This window comes from Podarcis vaucheri, assembly GCF_965113315.1.
Source record: "Podarcis vaucheri genome assembly, chromosome: 5".
Lineage (NCBI taxonomy): Eukaryota > Metazoa > Chordata > Lepidosauria > Squamata > Lacertidae > Podarcis > Podarcis vaucheri.
Window position 1 is genome coordinate 32,580,487 of NC_138763.1, and position 27,540 is coordinate 32,608,026.

The window sequence follows — 27,540 nt, forward strand, 5'->3', positions numbered from 1 at the left end:
ATAAGATGAAATATTAGTGGGATAAAGAGGGAACGTGGAAAATACTGGTGCTATTGTGCAAGTGAGTGCATACTGTTATGAGTTTGGGCTGTTACGCTGTATGCCGAGACCCTTCTGATCCCTTCTAAGTGTTTTTTTTAATAAAAAAAATAATTCAAAATTATAACAAGACATATTATCCAAAAACATATCATCCGTGTTTTCCCCCCATTTTTCCTCCCTCCCCCCTCCCACACAACCCCCCCACCCCCACCCCGAATTCCCTCAGTTCCAGTCTTTGGTTTCTCTAAGAATGCTGTTTTCTGCATGTTACAAAGTTGTATAGATCCTCAAACTATTTAGCTGATTATTATCAATAAAAAGTTTGTGAATGTTTATTCAAAACCTGCCAAGGAGTCCAGTTCGCTTTGTTGCATCTTCAGATACTTTGTAAAGGGTTCCCATTCATCCTTAAAGTCACAGTTATCCTTGTCCCATAGCTTATATGTCAGTTTTGCCAGTTCTGCATAGTCCATCAATTTTTCTTGCCATGATTCTTCTAAGTGTTGAAAGTTAATCAAAGCTTCTAATTCTTGGAATAGCTAGACTGGCCTCCCGGTGAGGTGACAGCCTAGGTGATGGGCCATTAAGGAGAACAAAGGAAGGGGCTCTTTGGGAGTTGGCAAATAATTGAGGCCCCTCCCCCATCTAGTGGGTAGTTATGAAGACAGAGCAAGCGTTTAGAGTCGATAGTTGCAGCGATGTGGGCCAGAAGTAAAGCAGCAAGCTAGGAGAAGGCAGAGAGACAGAGCAATGTTTGGTGTCTGTTTGAGTCCAAGGATGTGCCTCTGGGAAAAACAAGACCCTTTTGGGGTATTGGTGCTGTGAACCATCCATCATAGGCTCAGGTTGTATACATGTGTAAATAAGCCATATATCATAAAGACACCACAATCTTTGCTGTGCCTCATTTCCAAAGGAAACATGAACCTCGGGTAAGCGTCTGGAATCCCTGGAATCTTGCACCGCTCAGATTGAGTGGTGTGCAACAATGCCATTTAATTGCTTAAAATAACAGTGCAGTAGGTGTTTTGCCCTTACATAGCATTCTTCTGAGACCTTTGAAAGATAAGACCTATCTACATGTCTTTCATGGGGAAATCTGCCTATTTTGGCCTCTCTCCATTTCTTGCTTTTCCAGTCTCCATTTCAGCTTCAGGTTAAGAACGGTTTCGGGTTAAGAACGGACCTCCAGAACGAAGTAAGTTCATAACCCGAGGTACCACTGTATACACATTTTTGCATGAAATTGTCTCTATTATATACATTTTCTTTGATAATAGTTGCTTTTTTATGCACACTCTACCCCAGTACATGCTTTTTTGTATATGTTACTTAGTTGAAGAACAGCCCTGAAAAATTGGAAGAATTTCAAATTTGAAGGATGCTTGCATTTTGGTCTGCATTTCCCCCTCTATGGAGTGCAAATTAGGTAGGTTTGCCTTTAAATGAAACTAATTTCTCCCTCATTCCTAAATGCACAAAGCTCTCCTCCTGGACTATTTACAGCTTGCTGTGTGTAGGTATTTTATTAAAAATGCTAATTCTGTTGAATAAGTGATTTTGCTGCTTATGCTGTGATAATCTTTAAGCTCTAAACTGATGACCAGATCCTTCCCTTTCTGCTAATTTCTTCGCTACCCTGAAGGGTTAATGTAACAAGAGCTTTAATGCAATAAAAGGCAAGCACTCCTGCGATTCCGCTCCCATGCAGCGAAATGTCACAGTCCATTGGCCTTCCCTATGAACACTGCACAAAATTACACCTATTTTCATTACTGTGTTTCAACTACAATATTGTTAAGTAAATATTTGCACAAAACTGTGACCGTTTTAAGGTTTCCTGAGGTGTGAGCTATCCCACCCGGTAAATAATTAAAGGATGCGCTTTCTCTCGTAGCACAAACCAGTGCTTGATATAGGTTTGATCATTTCACATCTCTTTGATAATCCATAACTGTCGCCTGCAATCATTTTCATCGTTCAGCCAAGCAAAGATAAAAGGTAGAACATGCTTCTTTCACCTACTCCCAAGGAAACTCCATTATCCTTGAAAGGCCATGTGACTGCACGAGAGCCAATCGGGGCAGAGAACAGCCTCCCACAAGGACAAGCTCTGTGTGAGCAGAAAATGAAGTTGTTACCAGACAGCAAACTGCAGCCCTCGGTTCTTATGAATATTTGAATGAGTAACTAAAAACAGCCCAGTGAACTCTAAGCAACTGTGACAGCTGAAACTGCCTGGGAAACTAGCAGTCTACAAGGACCATGATGAAAAGATCACCAGTCAGGCTCCTTCCAACACCGTTTACTACCTCGCAATATTGTAAAACATTATTGTTCTCAAAATATTAGTTAGAGGAGAGAGGGGGGCGGGAGGAAAGCCTGCTTGCCTCCTATAAATTTTCATAAGGAACCTCTCCAGAAATGTTCATTCCATTAAAATTCAATGGTTTCTAAGCATCGACTCAAGGCAGGAGAATCGTCACATTTTTTGAGACATTGAAATATTGATGTGGCTTTTGCTTATACTCCTAGAAAAATTGGCCCTGGTGAATCTTTCATGAATATCTCTCAGCTAGCTCCGCTTGGAAAGAAAGACGATGAGAACACTTTCCCCTGAAGCAACAATGTTCTGAATAATTTGCACGAGCACTGAAATCCCCCCAAATAAGCCAAGTAACTGGGAATTCGGCTTTTATATTTATCATAATGATATGATGTACTGCATCCTTGTAGAAACACACTAGTCATCTTCCCCCTCCCAGTTTCCCTTCCTTAAAATGTCTATGATGTCATTTCTTACTGAATTCCTTCTCCCCTGCCTATCACGTGCAATTTCCACTGCTGCAGGACCGCATGTATACACTGCAAACTTTGTCCATAAGCTGAAAATTTATCAGCCTCCTTGCACATGTGCCTATAAGCATTTCCATCATCAGCCGCTTGTTTTCACATGGGACCCAGGGACTTTGAAGATGTGCCCAGGTGGCATCTCCACCCAGTTCTATTTGCATCCTATAGTGTGGAACTGAGAACACAGGAAGTCTTTTTTTCCCAGGCAACCTCCTTATGTTTCCCATGGGAAGCTAACTGTGTGATGGATATGTTTGCTGATCCTCACTAAATTCAGCCAAAGGAACCCAGATGCACCCAGAAAGGGAAAACTGTTCAGCAGTTATGCACAGCTTTTGCTATTTCATGTTGTCAGCTATTTGCTTACACCCTTAGGATTCCTGAGTGGTTAACAACAATCATAATGACCAATAATTTCACCAGCTGTAATGCTTCTTTGTGGCATCTAGCAGTTGTCAAGTGAAAATGGACAGGCTCGTCCTGCATTACATGTGACAGTGCACCGAAGTGATAAGCAAGGGCTGCAATCAGGCAACTTCCATGGATGCCACAGACTGCCACATCTTGCGAAATAAGTTTGGAAGTCGTCACTATTTCTCTAAGATTCAGCCCCAAACCGAGGCAGTGGAGCCACCACATATACAAGGTGTGACTGGAAAGTTCGGTGAATGGTCACAGAAATCGGACAGCAAGAAATATTCGAACATACATACCTTGCAGGCCTTCAAAGTAGGCTCCCTCTGATACAATGCACCATTGACAATGTTCATAGAACTGTTGGAAACCTCTGGAGAAGTCCTCTTTTTGTACTTTCGGTTCCCTCGTCACAGCAGCTTGGATGTGTGAAATGTTGGGAAATCTGTGCCCTTTCAGGTCAGATTTCAGTTTTGCAAAAAGAAAGAAGGCTGGTAGGGCCAGATTGGGAGAATATGGAGGGTGGGACAACTCAGTAACCTCAGTAACGATTTCATGCAGAATATGCAATTCTTCTGCCATCATTTGGACGGACAAACGATCCCACATCAATAACTCACAAGCTCTGTCAACATTTGCCGCCATTTGGTTCGTCGACGGTCTGCCAGACTGAGGGTCATCTTTGATGGTTTGCCACCCTTCACATAAATGCTTAAACCACTCATGCACTATCCAAGAGCTGTGGCCTTTTTGAATGCTGTAACTCGATAGTGAGACCTGGGAGTTTGATGGGTGTGGGTGTGGGTGTGGTTGGAAGGTGGTTTGTTTGGTTGTTGCTGTTGTTTTGCTTTTGTTGTTTTTAAGGGATGGCATCCAATTTCGTTGCACTTGTGCAATGTTGCACTAGTGTAATGACAATAAAGAATCTATCTATCTATCTTTTGAGTTACAGCTTCATCTCCGTAGACAATTGTAAGCATTTTGTGGGTTTCCAATGCCAATTGTATGTTCAAATACTTCTCACTGTCCGATTTCTGTGACCATTCACCACACTTTCTGGTCACACCTTGTATTTTACATTTTCACACACAGATCTTCTTTTTGAATGTCTTGACAACTCAAAGTCTGGTGATAACAGCATAGCTCATCATAGTCTAGAATTTTTTGCAAAGTGGAATGAGACCGTGTTAAACTTTGGGTAAGCCAGTGTGCAAGCTGTCATGAAGGCACAGGGATGTGGGGCATTTGTGTAAAAGAAATAATGTGTTGCAGTTTCTGTCTCACAGCTGTCTATTGGAATCCACTCTGCATGATGTAGTGGGTTTGGGACCTCAGCCAAGTAGCTTTTGACAGCTGACTTTATGAGGCCCCATGACTCATGTCAGGGCCTGGGTAAAGAAACTCATCACCGTTGTCATCATTTAATAGTTGCCCAAGAACAAAAACAAAAAAAATCCTCTAGATGCTCTGCAACATGCAAAAAGCAATGAGGGTCCTGTACTTAAGCTAAACATACAGAAAAGACATAATAAAAAGGGAAACTAGAGAGAGGTATTTATTTCAAGTATTTTCATACTCCTCAGAATTGCTAAGTAGTTTGTTTTACATACTATTTATTTTAAGAAGCTTTATTTTTGTATAACGATGCAGAATAATATAATGTCCCATTATGAACAAAGCCTTCTCTATGGCAACACCTAAGCTGTAGTATTCCCTCCCTACCATATGTCTGGTACATACGTTATGCAGTTTTCACTGTATGCGGGAGACAAATCTCTTTGCCCTGGCCTTTGCCAGTTGAGGTGTATACTTTAGGAACCATCCTATTTTCTTCAGCGTAATTGGCAAGGCTTAAAGTCAAAGACCGATATAAGAGATACATGTTTTATTGCGGGTAGGGCAGATGAAGGTGTCTGGTTTTGCTGCTACAGGTAAACCGTGGCATTTCTTCTCTCTGCACTCCTTGTCTGGTCACTGCTTTGTATACTACTACTACTACTACTACTACTACTACTACTACAATAACAATAACAGCATATTCATGTCATAAGTAAATGACAGCACAAACCAAACCTGCCTGGATGAAAGAGTTTGCATCTGGCGGATTTTCAGCTTTCCCAGCTAAACCTGAGTTCAATGAGGACTACAGGGACGTGGTTGGTTCTGTGGTCTAAACCACTGAGCCTCTTGGGCTTGCTGATCAGAAGGTTGGCGGTTCGAATCCCCGTGACAGGGTGAGCTCCCGTTGCTCGGTCCCAGGTCCTGTCAACCTAGCAGTTCAAAAGCACAACAGTGCAAATAGATAGATAGGTACCACTGTGGCAGGGAGGTAAATGGCATTTCCATGCGCTGCTCTGGTTTCTGTCATGGTGTTCTGTTGCGCCAGAAGCAGTTTAGTCATGCTGGCCACATGACCTGGAAAGCTGTCTGTGGACAAATGCTGGCTCCTTCAGTCTGAAGCGAGATGAGCGCCACAACTCCATAGTTACCTTTGACTGGACTTAACCATCCAGGGGTCCTTTACCTTTACTTTTTTTTACACTAGCATAAGTGGGTTAAACCACAGAGCCTAGGACTTGCCGATCAGAAGGTCGGCAGTTCGAATCCCCGCGACGGGGTGAGCTCCCGTTGCTCGGACCCTGCTCCTGCCAACCTGGCAGTTCGAAAGCACGTCAAAGTGCAAGTAGATAAATAGGTGCCACTCCAGCGGGAAGGTAAACGGAATTTCCGTGCGCTGCTCTGGTTCACCAGAAGTGGCTTAGTCATGCTGGCCACATGACCCAGAAACTGTACATCGGCTCCCTCGGCCAATAAAGCGAGATGAACACTGCAACCCCAGAGTCGGCCACGGCTGGACCTAATGGTCAGGGGTCCCTTTACCTTTACCTTTTTAAGTCCCTCATCTCATCTTAGCTAGAGATGCACTGGCATAAGTCCCTTGTCCCAGCTCATCCAGGACTCTGCTGGGCCTCTGCTAGTGGAACTTTAGCTGATGTAATCGATGCTGACATTAAGTCACAAAGTAGGATGTTCTGAGGCACAGTGGAGCAAGGAAAGACTCAGTCTTTCCGAACTCAGTCATGTAACCTACAGCCAAATCCTCAAAATCAGACCCACACTCACCTGCTGCCTTAGCCGGCAACAGCCCCTCCCAGAGGCTCCTGAACAGAATTTGAAATACAGCAGCTTCTTATAGTTAGGATTGCTCTCTTAATGACTAAAATCAAACAAAAGGTGAAGAAAAGCTTGGATGATAAAGAGCTAGATGCACACTGAAGGACTGAGTATGGAAGCAATTATTTTTAATCTGCTTTTAATATACAGAAAACAAGTCTAAACATTGCTTCAGCAGAGTAGGCTTGACAACAATCTATCCAGATATCTGTTTGTTTGTTAATTAACATATTTATAATCTGCACTTTCATAGAACTATATATCAAGATGGTATACAACATATAAGAATAAAACCACCAAAAAGCATTCACAAAATCATAATTTAAAGCACCCATAGACCACTAATAAATACTGATTAGTTAAAAACAGAAAATTCATATTGCAAAGGCCCTTCTAAACTATAGTTTTCCAAAGATGTCTGAAAGAAGGAAGGGGTGGTTCTGCTGAACTTCTGCTGGTCTGGAGTTCCACAGGCTCGGTCCAACTAAACCTCAGAGGCTCGAGGAACCACCAGAAGTACCCCATCAGATCATCTGTGATCGAGGTGGAGCAAAAGGAATTAAATGTTGCAACAGAACTTAGTTGAATACCACTTATCATTCATTATTGGGGCAGGGCTAAAGAAAGATATGTGTCTTCTGCCAACCCTTGGAGTTTAGACCAACTGCATATATTGCATACAATGTAGCACTAAGTTAAAGTCACTTAGCAGTAGACTTGTTCCACTGGTGAAATATTTTGCTCTAGCACAAGGTTGTTGCACAAGAGAATACACAAGCAGGTTGCTGGTAATTCTGTTGCACAATAGATTCTACAATCTGTTGTGCAACTTGTTTCTGCTAGTGCAACTGTTACACTGAATTCTTTTATTGCACAAGAGTCTTGTTCTGGTGGATAGAGAACATTGGATACAGTCTTCTCCCTTTTCTGTTTCCATTGAAAACCTAAGTTTTATGACTGGCCTTCAAATTTCCCCAAAGAGTTTAAGATAAATCAAGAAGGAGACTATCAGGAAACCTGTTTAGGAATCACTGCTAATAGTCATGCCAGCTCATTCTTTCACCTGCTGTTTTATTATACTTTCTTTTGACTGGGGTTGAGGGATGTTTACCAGCTTGCAATTAAATGAAATCGTTTAGTTCTGTTCATTTTAAAGAAATTGGCTGTTGAGGGGGATGTTATTTCAAAGTCATCTCTCTGACTCGAAAGTTCCACTTGCACTGTGAGGGAGTCTTGCAGGTGGAATATTTCATTTGTCGGAACCTGTCAGAATACGCTGAGCATGACCAAGGGTGATTTACCCATGGAAGGGAAAACAAAAGTTAACAAAAGATATCATATCTGTTATACAGATTAACAGATCTCTGCTAGCTAACTTCCGTGGTCCTGCTGGAACGATTTCAACTTTCTGTTATGCTTTTCTATTGGAAGAATGATGGACCAGGCATTAACACAATTAACCAAAGCTGAAACCAATATTTGAGGAAATGCACCCCTATTCATCTGGATTTGTTGGTGTCACTGGCCCAAATCAAGACAAGAGATTTCCCTCACCCCCTGATTTTTCCTGGGCAGACAGTTCTCAAAGTGTGAGAAGAGATATTATTTAGCAGTCATGCAACCTTCTCTCCAATTTCTGTCCCTTGGTTAGAGTAGGGTGCACAAGTCCTCTTCAGGTGATTGCATCAAGAATTACATAAACATAAGTTGGTGTAGGGATGAGTGGACTAGCTCTATGCCCTTCTGTACTAATGGAGGTTCCCTGAATCAGACAAAGACTTCAGTCTTGCAAATTTCAGTGGCGCCAATGTAAGGCCCCATTCCATGGGAGGGGCAGAAAATGCCTGTAAGGGTGGCATAGAAATATTGTTTTGAATCCCATGCTATGCCAGCAGGGTTCCTCTGGTGCAATGGGGCTTCTGTCTCCTCTTCTTCCTCTCTGTGCCCCCATATCTGGTCTGGAGGGTGCACCAAGCCTCCAGAACTTATTTTGGCTGTGTGCAATAGGCTGAAGGGAATAGGAGAGGAAGCAGAAGTTCTGTTACTTGCATGAAACTCCCTTGTGCCAGCGGAACTGCAGCATTAGCCATAACCCACAGGAAATTAATACATACATAGAACAATATTTGGGCTTTGCAACCCTCAAATATTATTAATGCTGTTTCAGTAAATCCTTCCCAAGGTGTATGTTCAAAGTTACATACAGCACTTGTTTTAATCTCAGAAACTTGATTCTCTGTGCATCCCCATTGTCAACTTTCCATTATTGCTATTCAGCTTCACACTGGGAGGCTGCAAGGGATAATGATTAAGACTTCATGATACCACATATTGCAGCAGCAGCAACAGGAAACCATCTCTAAAAATAGCCTTTAGTGCTCGCATTCCCTCCCCCCCCCCATAACATGTGCTCTGAGTTGCACTTAATAAATGCACCAGACCAGAAGAATCGGCTGTAATCCACAGATTTCCAATTCTGTACCTGACAAGCCGTTTGCTTCCATAGTTGACTTCAATTTATCTGTGGGCAGGGGGAAAGTTCACTTTATTGAAACTATTCATGATTTTCTCCCCTAGTAGACTGAGGAGTGTCTGTTTGGGCTCACAGTTGCAACCTCTTCACCTACAAAGAAATAGAATAATGGTTTGTATCCAGCTCTGCCGAAGAGAAAATGCTTTTGCACTTTCCGCTGATTCTGGAAGTTATTTCCTTGGAGATTCAGTTGACATAAAAACATGGCTTGAAAACTGGCTCAATACGACATTTCCCCTCACATGAGAAAATACTAAGCTTCCTAGGAAATAACATCAAGCTCACTTTTTTGAGGGGCGGGGGATTTGTTCTGATATACTTTCAGTCTGATCTTTCAACCACTGCTCCAGTAAAAAAAATGTTTAGCATTAGAGGCAAAGGGGTACTGTGCCATTTATTTGTTGAAAATGGCAAAGCAGTCTCAGTGCTGTGAGGTTACATGAGATGTTGTGCCAGTATGTAGGAAACCTCTATTGTATCTGCACAAGAAAGAAAAAGGAAAAAAATCACCCAGTAAGAATACAAGAAGTGTGTGCTGGATCAGATCAATGGCCCATCTAGTCCAGAATCCTGTTCTCACAGTTGCCAACCAGATGCCTGTGGGAAACCGACAAGCAGACCTGAACAGCAGAGCTTTCTTCTCTCTTGTGGTTTCCAGCAACTGGAATTCAGAAGCATTACTGTCTCTGACCAGTGGCGTAGCGTGGGGGGTGCCAGGGGTGCCGGCCGCACCGGGCGCAACATTTGGGGGGGACTGGATGGGGGAGGGGGAAAAACTTTCCTTTCTTTTCTCTATGTGATTAACCAAGAATCCCCCCCCTCACAAGTCACAAGTCAGAAATGCCGTTTAAATGACTTAAGCTGTGGATTTAAGACTGTGTGGAGATAATTTTCTAACCAAAGCATGTTTCAAGAAGATCGTGGAAAGCATAAGAGCTTTGGAATGACGCAGCAAAAAATATCGTCGCCATTTTGGCAAGTTCTGTCGAAGGACTTATGTCTGGGAGGAGGAACAGATCTGTTTTCATATTGTGGGTGAGCCTCCTCAGAGGGACTAAAGTGCGACAGATTTGCGAGATTAATGATGGAAAGAGTGCTGTTATGTATGAAAGTGATGATATATGGAAACCATCTTGATATGATGAATGGAAAAATTCACACAGGATTATAATTGGTGTTTACCTGTTTAAGGAGATTATTAGAAGAGATGATAAAGAAAAAAAGAAAAATATACGAACAAGATGAGATGTGGAAACAGCAAGATAAGACTGGATAGAATTATGAACATTATTTGGACAGATTTGTGGATATTAACGCAGCAGCAAGAAGATGATCGGAATCCCCCTTCGGAACTTGAAATATGGGTCACCCCAACAAAAATTTAAAATTTGGCTTTGTAATTCGGAATTTATGTGATGTGATTTGATTTGATTTGATTGGTCTGTTAATAAAAATTATTTTTTAAAAAAGAAAAGTAAATGACAAATTGATTTATAGGAAGCCTTGATGAACTTATTAAGCATGGCACAAAAAAAATATTACAGATTATTAATGTCTGGTTTTTCTTCTAAAAAAACTTTATGCCATATGACTAATATCTGCTTAGAATACCAAAATAGTGTGATTAATATTTTTTTTAAGACTTGTATCTCATGAAATATATCTGCTTAATTTCCCCCCACTTCCCAGTTTCTTTGTTTGGGATTACTGCATTAGTATTTATCACACAGAGAGCAAATTCCATTCCATGCAAAGCTTTCCTCTGTAACAGAAGAAAATAAAGTAACACGTGGCAAAAAATAAAAAATAAAGTAAAAAAGGAATGATGAAAATCAAAACAGGTTTATCTCTAGGGGTTGTTACTTGGGAATCAAGCAAGGAAAAAACAGGCTATTTGTTTTGATTTATATTGTTGTGAATTTGCTGTCTGATTACTGTGAATGGGTGTATCATTATGGTTTTGCCTAAAGTGATTCTGGGTGGAAGGCAGAGATCTGATACAAAATAAACTTCATGTTCTTTAATAGCCATGGCCTCAACAGGCAATTTGTCTGCAGGGCTGTGGGGTGGGGTCTGAGACTAGTGCTTGGCAGATCATGCAAGAAAAACAGCTGGAAAAGACTGGGAGAAGTTGCTCCCATACTGTCCACTTAGTCTGGAAGTGACATCCTTCATTCCCTCAGTTTTTGCAAAGAATCCAGATGAGGTCATTGCCAACCCATTACATTTCACTGTTGTCTATGTGTGTTTTCATTTGTGATTTGTTGCAATTTCCCCCAATTTGAAACACAATTGCAGTGCCAGACAGCCCACTACAGAATGACAACATATAAGTGAGGCTTTCAGGGCTATTGTGTCTTCATAAGTTTTCTCTTTGTGACTTTTGCCCCTGTCGTTGCTTCCTGTTCCGTGGGGACACAGCATTACTGAATTAATTAGTTCCTGTTCCCCCAAATATTATTTTGGGGGGTGCTTTAATTACTGTTTCCTCTTTAATGTCTACTCTTTATTTTAATTCTAATTCAAATAAAACTATTTTGCACTAAGCAGAAAATAATAGAACAGGAAATTATCTTCCTCCTCCACTGGCCCAATCTAGACTACAAGGAACTGATGGATTTAGGGGCAATTCATATTAACATTTTGTTTTTTTTTTTTTTTTGTTTTTTTTTTTTTTTTAATGCTTTTATTAAATCCAACTCATTATACATTATCCATTTTACAACAAATCATATGCATTTTCGACTTCCTTCAACGTCGCTGACATTCTTTCATAGTTATTCTTTTAGTACACATTCCATTCTTCCATATTGCCATTTACACCTCCTTTCCTCCTATATTTCTATTAAACAATATTCATTAGTTCTTTACAAAGCCTCTTTAAACCCCACCAGCGTTGTATTTACACCATAGTTATTTTCCAGATAACACACAAATTTCTCCCAGTCTTTTATAAATTTTTGATCTTTTGTATATCTAATCTTCCCTGTTAATTTGTCCAATTCTGCGTATTCTATTAACTTTGCTCTCCATTCTTCTACCCTTGGAATTTCCTCCTGCTTCCACCTCTGAGCCAATACTATTCTGGCAGCTGTTACAGCGTACTGGAAAAATTTTTGGTCTTTTCTTCTGATGTCCTTCCTTACAATACCTAATAAAAAAGCCTCCGGTCTTTTCACAAAAGTGTACCTCAATATCTTTTTCATCTCGTTATAGATTTCTTCCCAGAAGCTTTTAACTTTCTTACACTCCCACCACTGGTGGAAGAATGTACCTTCTTTAAGTTTACATTTCCAGCATTTGTTATCTACTTTGTACATCTTTGCCAGTCTCACAGGTGACAGGTACCATCTGTAAAGCATCTTCATCATGTTTTCTTTCAATGTCATACAAGCTGTAAATTTTATATTCTCTTTCCACAACCTTTCCCAATCCCCCAGTTGAATATTGTATCCCAAATCCTTTGCCCATTGCACCATCACTGACTTCACCTCCTCATCCTTCGTGTGCCACTCTAACATTATTTTATACATTTTTGATAGGTTTTTAAATTCACTATTTATTATCTCTTTTTGAAAAATTGATTCCTTTTCTACATACCCCCTTTCCTTCAAATCTTTTTTAAACATTTCGTTTACTTGAAAGTAGTGCAACCAATCGTATGTTAATGCTTTAACTTGGTCATATGATTTCAATTTCCATTTCCCTCCTTCATTAATGACCATTTCTCCATATGTTCCCCACTTTCCTCTCATATTAATTTTCTTAACACACATAGTTTCTAACGGAGATAGCCAATGTGGGACTCTTGGTTCTAAAATGTTTTTATATCTATCCCAGACCTCTATTAATGCTCCTCTAAAAATATGATTTCCAAATCCCTTATGTAACCTCTTTTTATCACACCATAGGTACGCGTGCCACCCAAATTTGTTATTGAACCCCTCCAAATCTAATAGTTCTTTGTCTTCCAATTTTACCCAATCTTTCAGCCAACACAGGCACGCTGCCTCATAGTATAATCTCATGTCTGGGAGGCCGAAGCCTCCTCTCTCCTTTGCTTCCGTCAATAACTTGAATCTAATTCTGGGCTTCTTTCCTTCCCAGACATATCTTGATATTACCTTTTGCCATTCCCCAAAAATTTTTGTGCCTTTTAATATGGGTAAAGTTTGGAATAAAAATAATAACTTAGGGAGCACCATCATTTTTACCATTGATATTCTTCCCCATAGTGATAGTTTCAATCTATTCCAAACCTCCAGATCCTTCTTTATATCTTTCCACATAGGGATGTAATTGTATTGGTATAAATCTATATTCTTATCCGAGAGCCAAATTCCCAAATATTTGATCTTCTTGACTACCTCAATTTCCGTTTGTTGTTTTAATACTTCAATTTTGTCTTGGTCCAAATTTTTCACTATCATTTTAGTCTTCCTCTTATTCAATCTAAATCCTGATAGTTTCCCAAATTGTTCCATCTCTTCCAGTACTTCTTTTATACTTTCTATCGGTTCTTCCAGAGTTACAACCACATCATCCGCAAAGGCCCTTACCTTATATTCATTAACACCTAATGTCACCCCTTTAATTTGCTTATTTTGTCTTATTGCATTTAATAAAACTTCCAGGACCACTATAAATAGTAATGGCGAAAGCGGGCAACCCTGCCTTGTTCCTTTAGATATTTTTATATCTTCCGTGATGATGTTATTTATAATCAACCTTGCCTTCTGTTCTGTATATATTGCCTCAATGCCATTAAAAAATTCTTGACCCACCTCCATAGCCTCCAAATTTCTCAACATAAATTCCCAGATCACGTTATCGAAGGCTTTCTCCGCATCTACGAATATTAAACTTGCTGGTTTGTTACACCTATCGGACAAGTATTCTATAACATTGACTATGTTTCTTATATTATTTCTTAATTGTCTGCCCGGTAGGAAACCTTCTTGGTCTCTATGTATAATTTTTACTAATATCTTTTTTAATCTCTTTGCTAGAATTCCTGTGAAGATTTTATAATCTGTGTTTAATAGCGATATGGGTCTATAGTTCTTAATTTGGGTCAAGTCCGAATCCTGTTTTGGTATTATTGTAATAAATGCCTCTTTCCATGTTCCTGGGATGTCCTTTTCTTTCAAGATGTTATTCATTACTTTGATTAACGGGGCCATCAACGTGTCTCTCATTTCTTTGTAATAGCTTGAAGTAAACCCATCCGGGCCCGGTGCTTTCCCTCTTTTTAGTTCTTTTATGACTTCCTCTACTTCTTCTTTGCAAATTGGTGCGTTCAACTGTTCTTTTTGATCTATTGGGATCTTCCTCACCATCTTCTCTTTCAGATATCTTTCTATTTTCTTCTTATTATTCCTTTCTTTATTCCTATATAGTTGTTTATAAAAATCGACAAATCCTTTCCTAATTTCTTTTGGATTTGTTATTTCTTCTCCATTCACTTCAATTTTGTTGATTGTATTTTGTTCTTTTCTCTTCTTGACTTGCCAAGCAAGCCATTTTCCTGATTTATTAGCAAACTCGAAATTTTTTTGCCTTAACCTTTTAATATTCCATTCAACCTCTTTATTTATTAACATCGCAAACTGAGTTTGAAGAATCTTTATTTCCTGTATTATCTTCTCGTTGTTAGGTTTTTTAATCAGTTTTTGTTCCTTACTCATAATCTGTTCTAAGATCTCCTTTGTCTTTTTTTCCTTATTATTTCTTTTCCATACATTCTGCTGAATACAAAGGCCCCTCATCACCGCCTTACTCGCATCCCACACCACACTCATTTTTGTCCCTTTATCCATATTGTCTCTGAAGTAATTGGATAAATTTTTTTGTGCTTTTTCTACAAATTTTTGATCATCCCATATATTGTCATTCAGCCTCCACCTGAAAGTTCGCTCTTCAAAGCCTTTTAACTCCATTTCTATTGGGTTGTGGTCTGAAATCACCTTTGCCTGTATTTCTATTTTTTGAATTCTTGGAGTTAACTCATTTGATACCCATATTTGGTCTATTCTTGACATTGTTTGATTTGATTCTGAGTGGTATGTGAATTGCTTCTCCAGAGGGTGTCTGAGCCTCCAAATATCTACTAAATTACAATTCTTCGTCATTGCAAAGAACGTTTTAGGTAGTTTTCCTTCCTTATTTTTCGTTTTCCTCAATCTGTCCATTTCTAATGAAACCACCCCGTTCATATCTCCCATTATTATAATTTTTTGGTCCATGTATTCAAGTAGTTTCTCCTCCAGTAGTTTAAAGAACTCCTTCTTACTCCCATTTGGTGAGTAAATCCCAACAATTATCAACTTTTCACCTTGCCACTTAATTTGAACCATTATAATTCTACCTTCTTGATCCTTAAATAATTGATGAGATTCAATTTTATTTTTAATATATAATACAACACCTCTTTTTTTCTCTTTGTCCGAGGATACAAATTCATTTCCCAACCTTTTGTTTATTAGAATTTTTCTGTGTTTTTTAATCACGTGGGTTTCTTGTAAGCATATGATATCTAGATTTTTCTTTTTTAACATATGTTCAATCCTATTCCGTTAATTCATATTAACATTTTGGGCATGCTCAGTAGAAAGCAATAAGAGACAGAAACCCAGTAAACATTTGGGAAATATATTTTTTCACTGAAATGGGTAGTGCTTAGCAACATGTAACATTATAAGAAGTGCCTTGTGGAAATATCATTCTAATTTCATTTCCAGCTGACTGTAGAAGACCAATGTTTCAACCACACAAAAGGAACTTTTTGTGGAAGCAGCTAGAAGGAGGAACAGAGAAAGATGAATCAGCTTATGGCACAGGTTCACTTTTAGGGGTCATGTTAACTTCTGCTTATGCTCACTGTTGAGGTTTTCACCTTTCTTTTATTACATTACCGTACTGCATTCCCTCCCCCTCCCCCGCCAAGGAGCTCAATTTGGCATACATGGTTCTCCTCATTTTTACCCTCACAACAGCCCTGTGAGGTAGCTTAGGATGAGAGATAGTGGCTGGTCATATTGAGCTCATACTCTGGTCTCCCAGGTCAGAGTCCAGTGCTCTAAACATTACACCACACTAGCTTTCAATGACCCCTTCCTCAATTTGGCATATGGCAGGTGGAGGGCCATTGGGCAGGAGTCAAATAACAGTTTACAGGGGGTTGTCTAAAAGCCTCAGCTCTGGGTTGCAGGCAGGACTTACTAGAGTGCTACACATCATGAGGGACCAGGTACCTGGATCTTTGCCTTATGACAAACCAACATCAGATAGGGCTGTGATCAATAAAAAGTTGTGGCCTTGTTAAATGTATTCCTTCAGTCAGTATGCTCAGTGGTCCTGGACTGCTTGCTCACCTGTGCAAGGGGCACAAATAAAATATTTACAAAGACACCATAAGTCTCTCCTGTTCTCTTATCCACAGCAAACAAAGCCAATTAACACTGCAAAACTCCTCACAATATTTCTACCTAAACCCAATATTCAGGGAAGTACAAGACTGTTTTTGTATCAAAGTCCGCTAACTTAAATTAGACACACAATAAAGGAAACTGGGAGGTGAAGAACAACAGCGGCAAACAGTCTCCTCCCTAAAAGAGGGCAAGTGTTGCAGTGAGATCTGGAGACTGACCTCCTGTGTTGTAGGTGGGTAAGACTGGACAGCCACAACACCCGATTGATAGGTCCCTCGATGCTGGGTTCAATCTGGCCAGTGGGGTGCAGTCCAAATGGATCGAGGAACCTTTATATACCCATGCATGGGACCCAGAGCTTCCTCTTTTGGCTCGTCTATTGGAACACCCGCACACCTCTCCCTATACTTAGGGCATTTTGTGATTGACCTTGCTATGCTATTGTGTGTCGTCTGTCGTTGGGACAGGGGCACGGCAGGAATTTTCCCCACTTGGCTGATTGGCTGTTGCCGTTTGGGTTTTCACCTGCCATGTAGCAAATCATCACAACTTGTAAGGTTGCAGATAGGCATTGGTTCAGGTGACAGGGATGGGAGAATGGTCTTGCCATCCCTATGTGAAGGGTATTCCGTTAAAGGAATCCAGGGACTCAACTTGATTAGGTCAACCCCCGAGAGGGGGTTGTGCCCATGCCTGAGTCCAGGGGGGCATCTGGGTGGTGAACAGAGTCTGTTCCTGGCTGTTTGCCTACCCGGGTGTTCACCCTTGGCTGACCTATGCTGGTGCCCTGGGTCAGCGCTGCCTGCAAGGGTGCAGGGAGCTAGTCGAACCAGAACCTATGGAACCACTCACCTTCTGTAAAGTTGTGGCCTAAATTCTGTCAAAAACCAAAACTAAAATTTGAGTCAAGTGTGTCTCTATTTAGGGGGGAGGTCTCTGGGTCTGAACACGCAATAACAGCCCAGGAATAACCACCTTCTTAGCCGATTTTCTGCTAAGTAAAGCACGGAGCCATTTAGCTCACATCAAACTGGCAACTTCTTTCTGGCACAGATCATTCCTAGACTTGCATCCTGATCATTTTTAATGGAAAGTACTAGGTTGTACATGCAGCTGCTATGCTACAGCTTGTTAAAAGCGAGCAAGCCCCTTTTGAAAATAATAGTGTTCCATTATAAATACAGCGATACATTTAACTTAAGCATTTGATGTTGTGATCAAAGCTTTCTTAACCTGTGTAATCTGAAATATCCCAAATTTTCAGGCCTGGGTTATATCCTATGTGGAATGGCATGGCTGCCATTGCCCTGTGGTTGTTTCCATGCCATTCCCGTAGTCCATACAGATAAAAAAGAGCAACAAAAGGTTTCGTATTCTATAGCACTATCCTGTTGCGTGTCAATTGCACATTGCCCAGACCTCATCATTAGGAACAAAATTACTTAGTGGTTGCTGTTAACTGGATAGTCTCTTGGTCATTTTATGCAGTGATGACAGTCTTTTGCAAAGTAGGCTTCCATTTTGTTTAATTTTTATTCTTCCCCATCAGAGGTGACAAAAATAATAACTGTGCATATGTGTGTGCACACACGCGCACCTGCAAACCAGGTAAGTCAACAGCTCTAATCAGTCCACACCTGAAAGCTTCACAAAGAAACTGCAAAGAAGCACTTTTAGAAGTAGGAAGAAAGCAGGGAAAACATCAGAGTATACAGTGCTCTGGGAGGAATGGTGTCAGCTTCTCTGGAATAAATGAGAGTGCAAATGGCGTTCCTAGTGGAGAGCGTTCCTAATGTTGAAGCCACCATGATTAAGACGGATTGTGTGGTTATGTACCACAGTAGTACTGATAAGCCCCTGATACAGTAAGCAGGGAGGAATGAGGGGATGCTGGCAAATGCATGTAAATGAGGCTTAATAGTATCACCAGACTCAGAACTGGAAAAACTTCATCTGAAGCACAGTAAGCAGCATTTCAGAGCCGGGTTTCAAAATGTTCTGGGAAGTATTTACAGGATTACTATATAGCAGCAATAAGTTTCTGGAAGTATTTGGAGGAGAGCCATAAGAATAATAAAAGATCCAGAAAGCATCTCATATATGTAAATTTTGCATGGAAATATTTGGAGAGGAAAACATCAAGAGAGAATGTAGTGCTCCTTATAAATATTTAAAGGGTGTTGAAAAGAGAGAAGAGAACCATTGTTCAAAATATCTCCTGGGGATAGGCAAGTAACAGTGGGTTTTAAATATGTGAAGGTCAGTTTAGGAAAATTGCATAACTATAGCACTATTGTAATAGTGGAAGGAGACGGCTGAACTTTCTTCCTTCAAAGTTTTCAATAGAGCAATATGAACAGGTATTTTGAGGATGCTTTCGATCAGGGTTAAGCAAGATGATTTCCTCCTGATGCTGTTGAACTACTGCTTTCATCATCCCCAGCCAGCATGGCCAGCAATCAGGCATGATCAGAAGTTGTAGCTGAACTAGGATCTGGGAGACCAGTGCCAGAGGAACCCCCACTTCCTGGGTGCCAGTGGCGTAGCGTGGGGGGTGCAGGGGGGGCCGGCCGCACCGGGCGCAACATCTGGGGGTTAGGGTTAGGGGGCGCAAATCCACGGGTTAGGGGGCGCAAATTACTTGCCTTGCCCGGGTGCTGACAACCAACGCTACGCCACTGCTGGGTGCTGAAGATTCTTTCTACCACTAAGTCACTGAGAGGCTGAGATATGGCAATTTTACTGCTCTTGTTACTTGCCTTAACCAGAACTCTAATATTTCAAATAATGATCCTCCCATCCCCCACTTTGTGTTGTTTTTTTGCAGGGAGAGTATCCAGTGGGAAACTGTTCAGAATTGTTTCATACATTCCAATAAGCATTAAAACCTGCTCATGCAAATGGCAAGCTCACATGAGCAAAGTTACGATGGATTTGTTTTGATGGTTTCGACTCTGTGGCGAACCAACAAAAGATAACTAGGATAATTAGATTGCTACAGTATGTTGTATTTAGAGCTGCCTAGGAACGTACTTCATAAGTTGAATTGATTCAAAATGCAGCTGCCAGCCATATGTTAACTGGAGCCCACAGGCCTGATCGGGTATTATGCCACCTTTATTGGCTACGTAAAAGTTTCATTTATTTGTTCATTTTTTAAAAGAAAAGAAAAGAAAAGCACCTTGCAATTCTAGACATAGTTACTAGTAAATAAGCTCAATTGAACCCATTAGGACTTACTTTTGAGTTAAAATACATAGGATCAAGCTGTAATACAGGATCATGCTGTTAACTTGATTGCACTATTGTGAGGTTGATTTATATTCTGACAGTCACTTTGGGGCATCCCCCCCCCCGAAATGGAAAATGTAGGATAAAAATACTTTGAAATAAATGAACTGCAGAAAGTAGCATTGGGAGATTTTTGTTTGCTAGAACATGCTTGAAACCTATTCTAATAAGGATCTGTTTTAAGTGTATTTTAAGCACAAAATCTGTTTATTTTATAAAATAAAATAGTAAAATGAAAGTATTTATAAAATAGTAATAGTAATTAAAGAAAGAAACACCAATGTAATGAAAATGACTAGAATGCAATCATAGAACATCTTTTGGGATTAGAAAATAAAGCCACAAGTTGCTTTTTTCTCACTGCAGAAGTCAAGCTGCACAAGGTTACACAAATACTTCCTGTGACTTTGCACAGCCCACCTGAGTGGACCATTTGCATGAGAAGACTTGAACAGTGCAGTCATGTGCACTGTTGTGTTCAATGGAAGCTGCTCCCAAATAAATGTGTTTAGGATTGCAGCCCCACGCTCATTAGGATGCAGGTACTAGCAGCCAATTACAATCCCTTCATGCACACATTCTGCTAAGTTTGCAAAGATAATAGATTGTTTCTGTTGCCACATTGATTAATTCAGGGTTTTCCTCACACCTACACAAACACTGGATCTAGTGACTAATAACCTGATTGTCATCTTAATTTTATTAACTCTCTCCTATCTAGCAGAATATCACCTTAGACAGATTTGTTTAGCAAAGTATTACCTCTGCCCTGCTTTCCTTTTAGACCAGCTATTTAATTCTTCTTTAGCTAGGCCACAAATGGCAGGCTGACATGCCAGCCAGTATGCCACAAATTGATCCATAACTCTGCATCTGGCCTCTGCTAGTTCCACATCTTCATTCCACAGATTCCTAACCTTTGTGAAGAAGAACAAGATTGATTCCTTGATACTTTCATGCACAGCTGGAGATGGTAGCATTTCTTACTGTTTGTCATTGGCTGCAGAATAAGCTATCTGGCTGTAGAGACATTGGGCTTTTATTTATCATTTATTTCAAATATTTATATCCTGCTTTTCCAGTTCATGAGATACTCAAAGCACCTTACCACGAAATGCTGAAAACAATAATCAGGTCAGATAACTAAAAAGCCATTCATAAAAAGGGCACAGCAGATTCAAGGAGCTAGATCAGGTGGTTATTCTTCAAAGCACTCTTGTGCAAAGAATATAACGACAGCAAAGCCTAATAATTTTCATTTGTTAAATGACCCGTTATATGACACTGACGTTTGTGATGGATTTTAATGCTCCTTGCTTGTCGTTTGCAGACTTGGATCAATAAAAAGGTTTCTAGCCTTTTGATAGCAGCAGATGTAATCTTGAACAACCATAAACAATGCCTGGTCAAATAAGTGGTGACATCAGGGGGTGGGGAATACTTGGAAGACAAAGAGAAAATAAAGCAGCTTCTACCGTATTTTTCACTCTATAAGACGCACCCAGCCATAAGATGCACCTAGTTTTAGAGGAGGAGAACAAGAAAAAAAATCTCTCCCTCTCTGCGCAGTGCCCCTTCAGCGAAGTGGCAGGAGAAATGGAGCCCCTTCCATTTCTCCTCCCGCTTCGCTGAAGGGGCGCTATGCAGAGAGGGAAAGCTGTGCAGTGCCTCTCCAGCAAAGCGAAGTCAGGAGAGCAAGAGGGGTTGGTGCGCACTGATCCTTCTTGCTTTCCTGGCTTCAGCAAAAGCAACATAAAGCATCCAGAGCGTTGCTTTCGCTGAAACCATGGAGCCTGCATTTGCTCCATAAGACGCACACACATTTCCCCTTACATTTTAGGAGGGGAAAAGTACATCTTATAGAGCGAAAAATACGGTATATCAGTCTTCTCTAAGCTGGTGCCCTCCAAATGTGTTAGACTCCAACTCTTATCTTCCTTACCTAACGTGGGCAATGACCAGGGAAGTTGAGAGCTGAAGTTCAACAAAATCTGGAGAGCAACAGTTATCTACCTCTTGTATAAACTGTAAAGATCAACAGATGATATTCTAGCTATATCTACTGATGAGTGTATGATAGTTGCAAGATATGATTTGTACCCAGCTTTGGGAAGTAGCCCATTTCAGAGCCACTCTGAGTCTTTCCAATTTGACTCATTATTTGGGACTAAATTATATCTGTTAAGAATGAACCCCCCATTCACTATAATAGAGTCTAAAATTGCTGTATTCCCACCCCCACCCCCTTTTGCTGAAGTGGATAATATTTGCATGCATCAATTAAGCTTGTCAGTTTGTAGGCAGATACATCATGGGGTATTTATACAGGGCATCTTCAAACCTTTGCCTTGTTTTTCTACAAAATAAAAAGTCTGTTATAGTTTATACCATAATTGGATGCAATTTGCAGGGGATGAAGCCTGCCAAATTTCAGAATAATGGTTGAAAAGCTCATCCACCTCTCCAGCCCCTCTCTGCACATTCCCTTTGTCAGTTTGGTTTCACTTTTCTATAGAAGACTAAGGAGCAACCTTGATCCTACTTGAGATTCTTTGTTAATGGTGCAAGCCAACTCAGGCATGCCAAAAACTGCCCCCAAAGCACCCCTATCTACCTTGAAACCTGGGAGATACACAGAGCTGATGCACACCCCTACCAAATACCCCTTGGTTTGCTTCAAAGCCATTTGGTTGGGGGTTTTTTAAGCTAGTCCTCCCTCCTTTAAGAGTTCATTTTGTAATACTCCTGAGGAAAGCTAGAATAAAAGCTAAGCGGCTGACAATGACTACTAGCCATTATGGTTATGTTCTATCTCCACTGTCAGAGGTGGCAATTAATAATAATAATAATAATAATAATAATAATAATAATAATAATGTTTATTTATATCCCGCCCTCCCCGGCCAAGACCAGGCTCAGGGTGGCTAACATCAAACATATAATACATTAAAACATAAGATCAAACAATTGATTGAAACACAGCTTAAAATCATATTAAAATCAGAATAAAATCAGATGGCAACCCACAAATTATAGCTATAACTATGGAGTTGGGAACATTAAGTGCTCACCAGGCCCAGCTATTTGTGCTGGTCTCTTATGAGCTGGCTGGAGGAGCCCCTTACATGCAAGGTCTTGTAAAAACCTCTGTATGCCTCTGACTTTTAGCTGATGGGAAAGACAGGTAGGCAGAGGGCTGTTCTGCTCATATCCAGCTTGCAGGCTTCCCACAGGGATCTGTTTGACCACTGTGAGAACAGGATGCCATTGGCTCGATCCAGGAAGCTTGTCTTATGTTCTTACGATGCACGCACATCTCCCACAGCCTCCTCAAGCAAGAAAGTAAAACAAAGCAACCTCTAATATTTAAGAAGGGGAAAAGTGGCAACTGATGATGAGGTGGACTCTGCTGAGATGTCTTTCTAACCAAGTTGGAAACGATGTTCTTAAGTGTGCTGAAAAGAAGAACGAGGTGTAGTTCCATCTGCCTCACAAATTGAATTGAGCAGAGGGAAATACCAGTGCCATGCTCCCAAAGTCCTGGGTAGGCAAACTTAGGCCCAGGGGCTGGATCCGGCCCAATCGCCTTCTAAATCCGGCCCAGGGATGGTCAGGGAATCAACGTGTTTTTACATGAGTAGAGTGTGTCCTTTTATTTAAAATGCATCTCTAGGTTATTTTGGGGACATAGGAATTTGTTCATTTCCCCCCCAAAAAATATAGTCCAGCCCCCCACAAGGTCTGAGGGACAGTGGACCGGTCCCCTGCTGAAAAAGTTTGCTGACCCCTGTGGCCCAAGTCATCATTTCCTTCTGGGAAATATGCACATAGTTTTCTCTGGCTCTCCCAGTTCTGTTTGAGAAGCAGAGAAAACTACAGATCTCATGTTCCCTGGCAGGAAGCGATGGCACCTGAGCAAGCTCTAGAGCATAATGTTTGGTTAAGGAGAAGCCCGTGTGCTGTCTCTGTACCAAACGTTTTCCATTGCTTGTTGTTTCCTCACATATTCTTAAAGTAGGGTTTTTGTTTTTGCTGGACACAGGCTTTTCAGAAAAGGTCAACTGCAGAAGGGGTGAAAACCATTTGTAGCTACTATTTATCTGCATTAAAGGTTCGCTAGTTTTTTAAAATGTAATTCATGCACAAGGTGAAAGACAGGTGATTAGTCTATGGAACTGCTTTAATTGGTGAACTACCTTAGCCCATAATGCAAAACTAACAGCACTTAAATTGGAAATGAAAGTGTACACCATTGTAAGTACTATATACAGTGCATAATTAAAACAGTGAAGGGTGTAGTGACATTCCCATTTATTTTACAGATCTGTGGAGAAGGCTAGTATTGTAGTATTTTTCTCAAATAAATATTTCAGAGATAATTTTGCAGTTTTCTTTTAAAACAGCTACCTTTCTTTTTCTATATTTTATAGTTTGACCAACTTTCTCTTTGTGCATCATGTGACGAGCCATGATGTTATCATCTGTGCATTTTAATAATAAAAACCCATCAAGCAAACATAAGTAATGACTGAAGATGCGACCCAATATTCCACATGAAGTTTCAATATAAGTTACTTCGTTTCTAACATTCAATTAAAAAAAATAATCATATGTGTGGCCATTGTGCAATATCTTTTTCTATTCTCACTCATGCATTTGACTGCTGAGCCAGTACCAACCGCATTTCTTGGAATTCTTAATCTACTGTATTTTAGTATACACTGATCGGCTTCTTGCTATGACTGCAAATCAGAACCTCTATTTTTATCTGAACAGATTGTGATGGAGATACATAAATATGCTTTGTTGGATACTGTCAGCATCTCGAGTGCTACGATTTGTTATGCCATTGTACACTCGGTTACAAGTTGATCCCACTAACCCCTCAAATATTTCTCAGTGGTGGTTGTTGGACTCTGGATCTAGTAGAGCAACTAGGCAGCACCTAACAGGCAGGGCCAGAGGAGAGTAGTTACAAGGTGCCAAATAGAACTGTTCATAAACAACCAGACCTAACTCAAGCCCAAATTTGTCTACCTAGGTTCCACCATATTCATCAGCGTCCCCATTGATGCTGAGCTGGACAAGTGCATTGGCAAGGCAGCTAGGGCAATGGCTTGCCTCTCTAAAAAGGATATGGCACAATGCAATGCTAATGTCCAATACCAATATGAAAGTCTACCAGGCTTACAAACTAAGCACACTGCTTTATGGAAGTGAGTTGTGGGCAATGTCCTGAACCACAGGGTACCTGGCAAGGTGTACACAATTCCATAGCAGATTCTCATGCTTAGTCTGGCAGGCCAACTGGTCCAAAGTCCAGTCAGAACAGGTTCCCGCCTCTGCCTGATTCAGGGGTCAGGACATCCGGAGGTCAGGTCCACACTGTCAGGGGCTGGACTGAGGAGGAATGGTGGGGACTGCCCTCCCTTCTCCTGAACCTTCCTGAGAACAGGAGGGCAGTATAGATTTAGAACAGTGGTTTGCAGAAGGGCATAGTTCAGAGGCTGCAGAGGGCAGAAGCTGGGAAATATTGGAAGAGGGACAGCAGGAAGAAAGAGCACCAGGGGAGAGACATTGTCCTTGGAAAGCATTCCTGACCCCCCTTCACCCAGGACCAGACAGGCATTGAGGATAGTGGAACAGAGAGCTCAGTGGCAGAAGGCTCAGATTAGCCAATGCAGGACTGACATGGAATAGGGGAGATGAAGGGGAGGTGGGACTTTACTAGGAGCAATGCTATTTCTATAGAGAGATCACATTCCTTTGTCTCTCGCTCTGATTATTGACTAAACTAATTGGTAAGAACTCTTCCTTTTTGTATCTGCTTCTTTGCTGCCACTAGGGGAGGGATCTGATTCCCTGAAGCCTGAAGCCTGACACACATTAGCACAGACCAGAAGAGCTCCTGGAACATCCAAGCAGTGGCCCAACAAGGGCAGAAGTTGACCAGACACAGAACCTCAGCCCTGCTTCCCTTTTATATCTTGCACGCTGATTGCAGCATCTGAGCTTGATGAGGCATGGGACCCTTACCTTTCCTGAGCCTACTCCAGCTGAGGAATCACAAACCTCCTCCCAGAGGTAGCAAGCCCCACCTGGCCAGCTAGGGAGCTGGGCTATGAGCCCTTGCCTGTCTCAGCCTCCTACAGCACCGCTCCTGCTGCTCCCTATACCTCAGAGCCCACTGTGTTTGTGGAGACAGGGGCCCCTCTGGCTCTGGTGATAGGTCCTGCTGCTCTGGTTCCTGTGCACTGACCCCATTTCCTTGCCATCCTCCATTGCCCAGTTGCAACAAAACACGCATCTTCAGTTTTGGTCTCTACAGCCACAGCAGGCACTGCAACCTCCCAATTGTTTGATTTTCCCTTCAAATGTGCACTCCTACATTCTCTCCCGAAACAGACAAGATGCCAACAACAATGGGAAATATGTGTATTTACACCACAGAAAATGATGCCTTTCTCAAACCATTTCATTAGGAACCTTAGCCTACACTTACTTGAGACAGCAGTGGCATTTAGGAGTGGAGTTGTGTACAGAAAGTACACAAACAAGCTGGTTCTGTATGATACAAACATTTTAGAAACATTTTCAGTCCGCCCATTGTCTTCTTACCCAGAGAACTCAAATTTTTATATATACAAGCCTCACAAACCCCAAGCTGTGTCCTTTGCAAATGCAGGACACAGTAGTGATGTTGTTAGCTCTGATGCCATAGCTGAAAGCAAGCAAACAGAAAACTGGTCGTATGTCAGCCAAATACGTTCAGCCGGAGGATGTGCTCCTGTTTTAAGTATTGATTCAGTACACTTTTACAACAGGCACACACAGTGGGGAAACAGCAGGTAAGATTGGAGAGTATGAAAAAGGCAGAGTGATATAAGACATTGTGTGCAAGTATGTGTTGGGGGAATCAGCTACAGGAAGCCGCTTTTTAAAAAAACACCAATTTGTTTCCTTCATATCTGTCAAGAACTGCACAGGAAGAACCAGGGAGAAGATAGATTTTCAGCTATTTGCCAGGCTTTTTTTGGGGGGGGATACATACCTGCAGGCCTTATTCAGATCAGAATGATGTTTTGTAAAGATTCACAGGAAGCTGGAAACTACAGCAAGAGGACAAAAGACCACAGGATCCATGGTGTTCCTTGACTAGATGAAAAGACACTTCAAAGTCTATTTGTTTTTAAGCAATGCCTCCCCTTTCATCTTCGTTAATTGTTTTGGAAGATGAACAGTAGGTGCACAATAATATCTCTGTGGAAAGAGAAACCTTTTCAAATGTAGGTGTTTATATTAGTCTAAATTCATATAAAACCAAGCATAATTATGAGTGTTTAGCAGCATGCCTTTAAAATTACTGTCTATAACAAAGGCATATGAAAGTTACCTTTAAAAGAGTAGAAGAAGAATGTTGGCAATTGCTGCAACATCTCATTTTCAGAGTATTTGTTTTGTCCCGGCCTATTATAAGACAATACATATCTGTTTAAGCAATGAAAAACATATTAAGAAGTATAATAGTTCATTTGGCAACAATTTCATCTTCAGTTGTTCTTTTGTTTCTCTGTACTGATAAGGGAAAAAGAAAAGGCACTTATTCACAAATAAGTCTTCTGCCTTTATTGCTGCAGTTATCATTTTTTAATTTCATATAATTAAGAATATTTGGATTCCAAGTCCTTTTGTGCAAACTGAGCCTATTGATTAAAATGTCTTGCAGCCTCAAAACATTAAGGACTAGAGGCTCTTTCTTCCCATGAACTGCATTGCGTAAGGGCTCCAGAATGATCACCTCTA

The 27,540-nt window shown here is 40.9% G+C and overlaps 1 long non-coding RNA gene across 1 annotated transcript; it reads right to left on the reverse strand.

Moving 5' to 3' along the window:
- Positions 1–9,082: 9,082 nt before the first annotated feature.
- Positions 9,083–27,196, reverse strand: LOC309532060. Its single transcript, XR_014219567.1, has 4 exons — positions 27,131–27,196; positions 26,789–26,997; positions 16,270–16,389; positions 9,083–9,106 (listed from the first exon to the last, which is right to left on the reverse strand). It is a non-coding gene; the product is annotated as an uncharacterized lncRNA (long non-coding RNA).
- Positions 27,197–27,540: the final 344 nt, after the last annotated feature.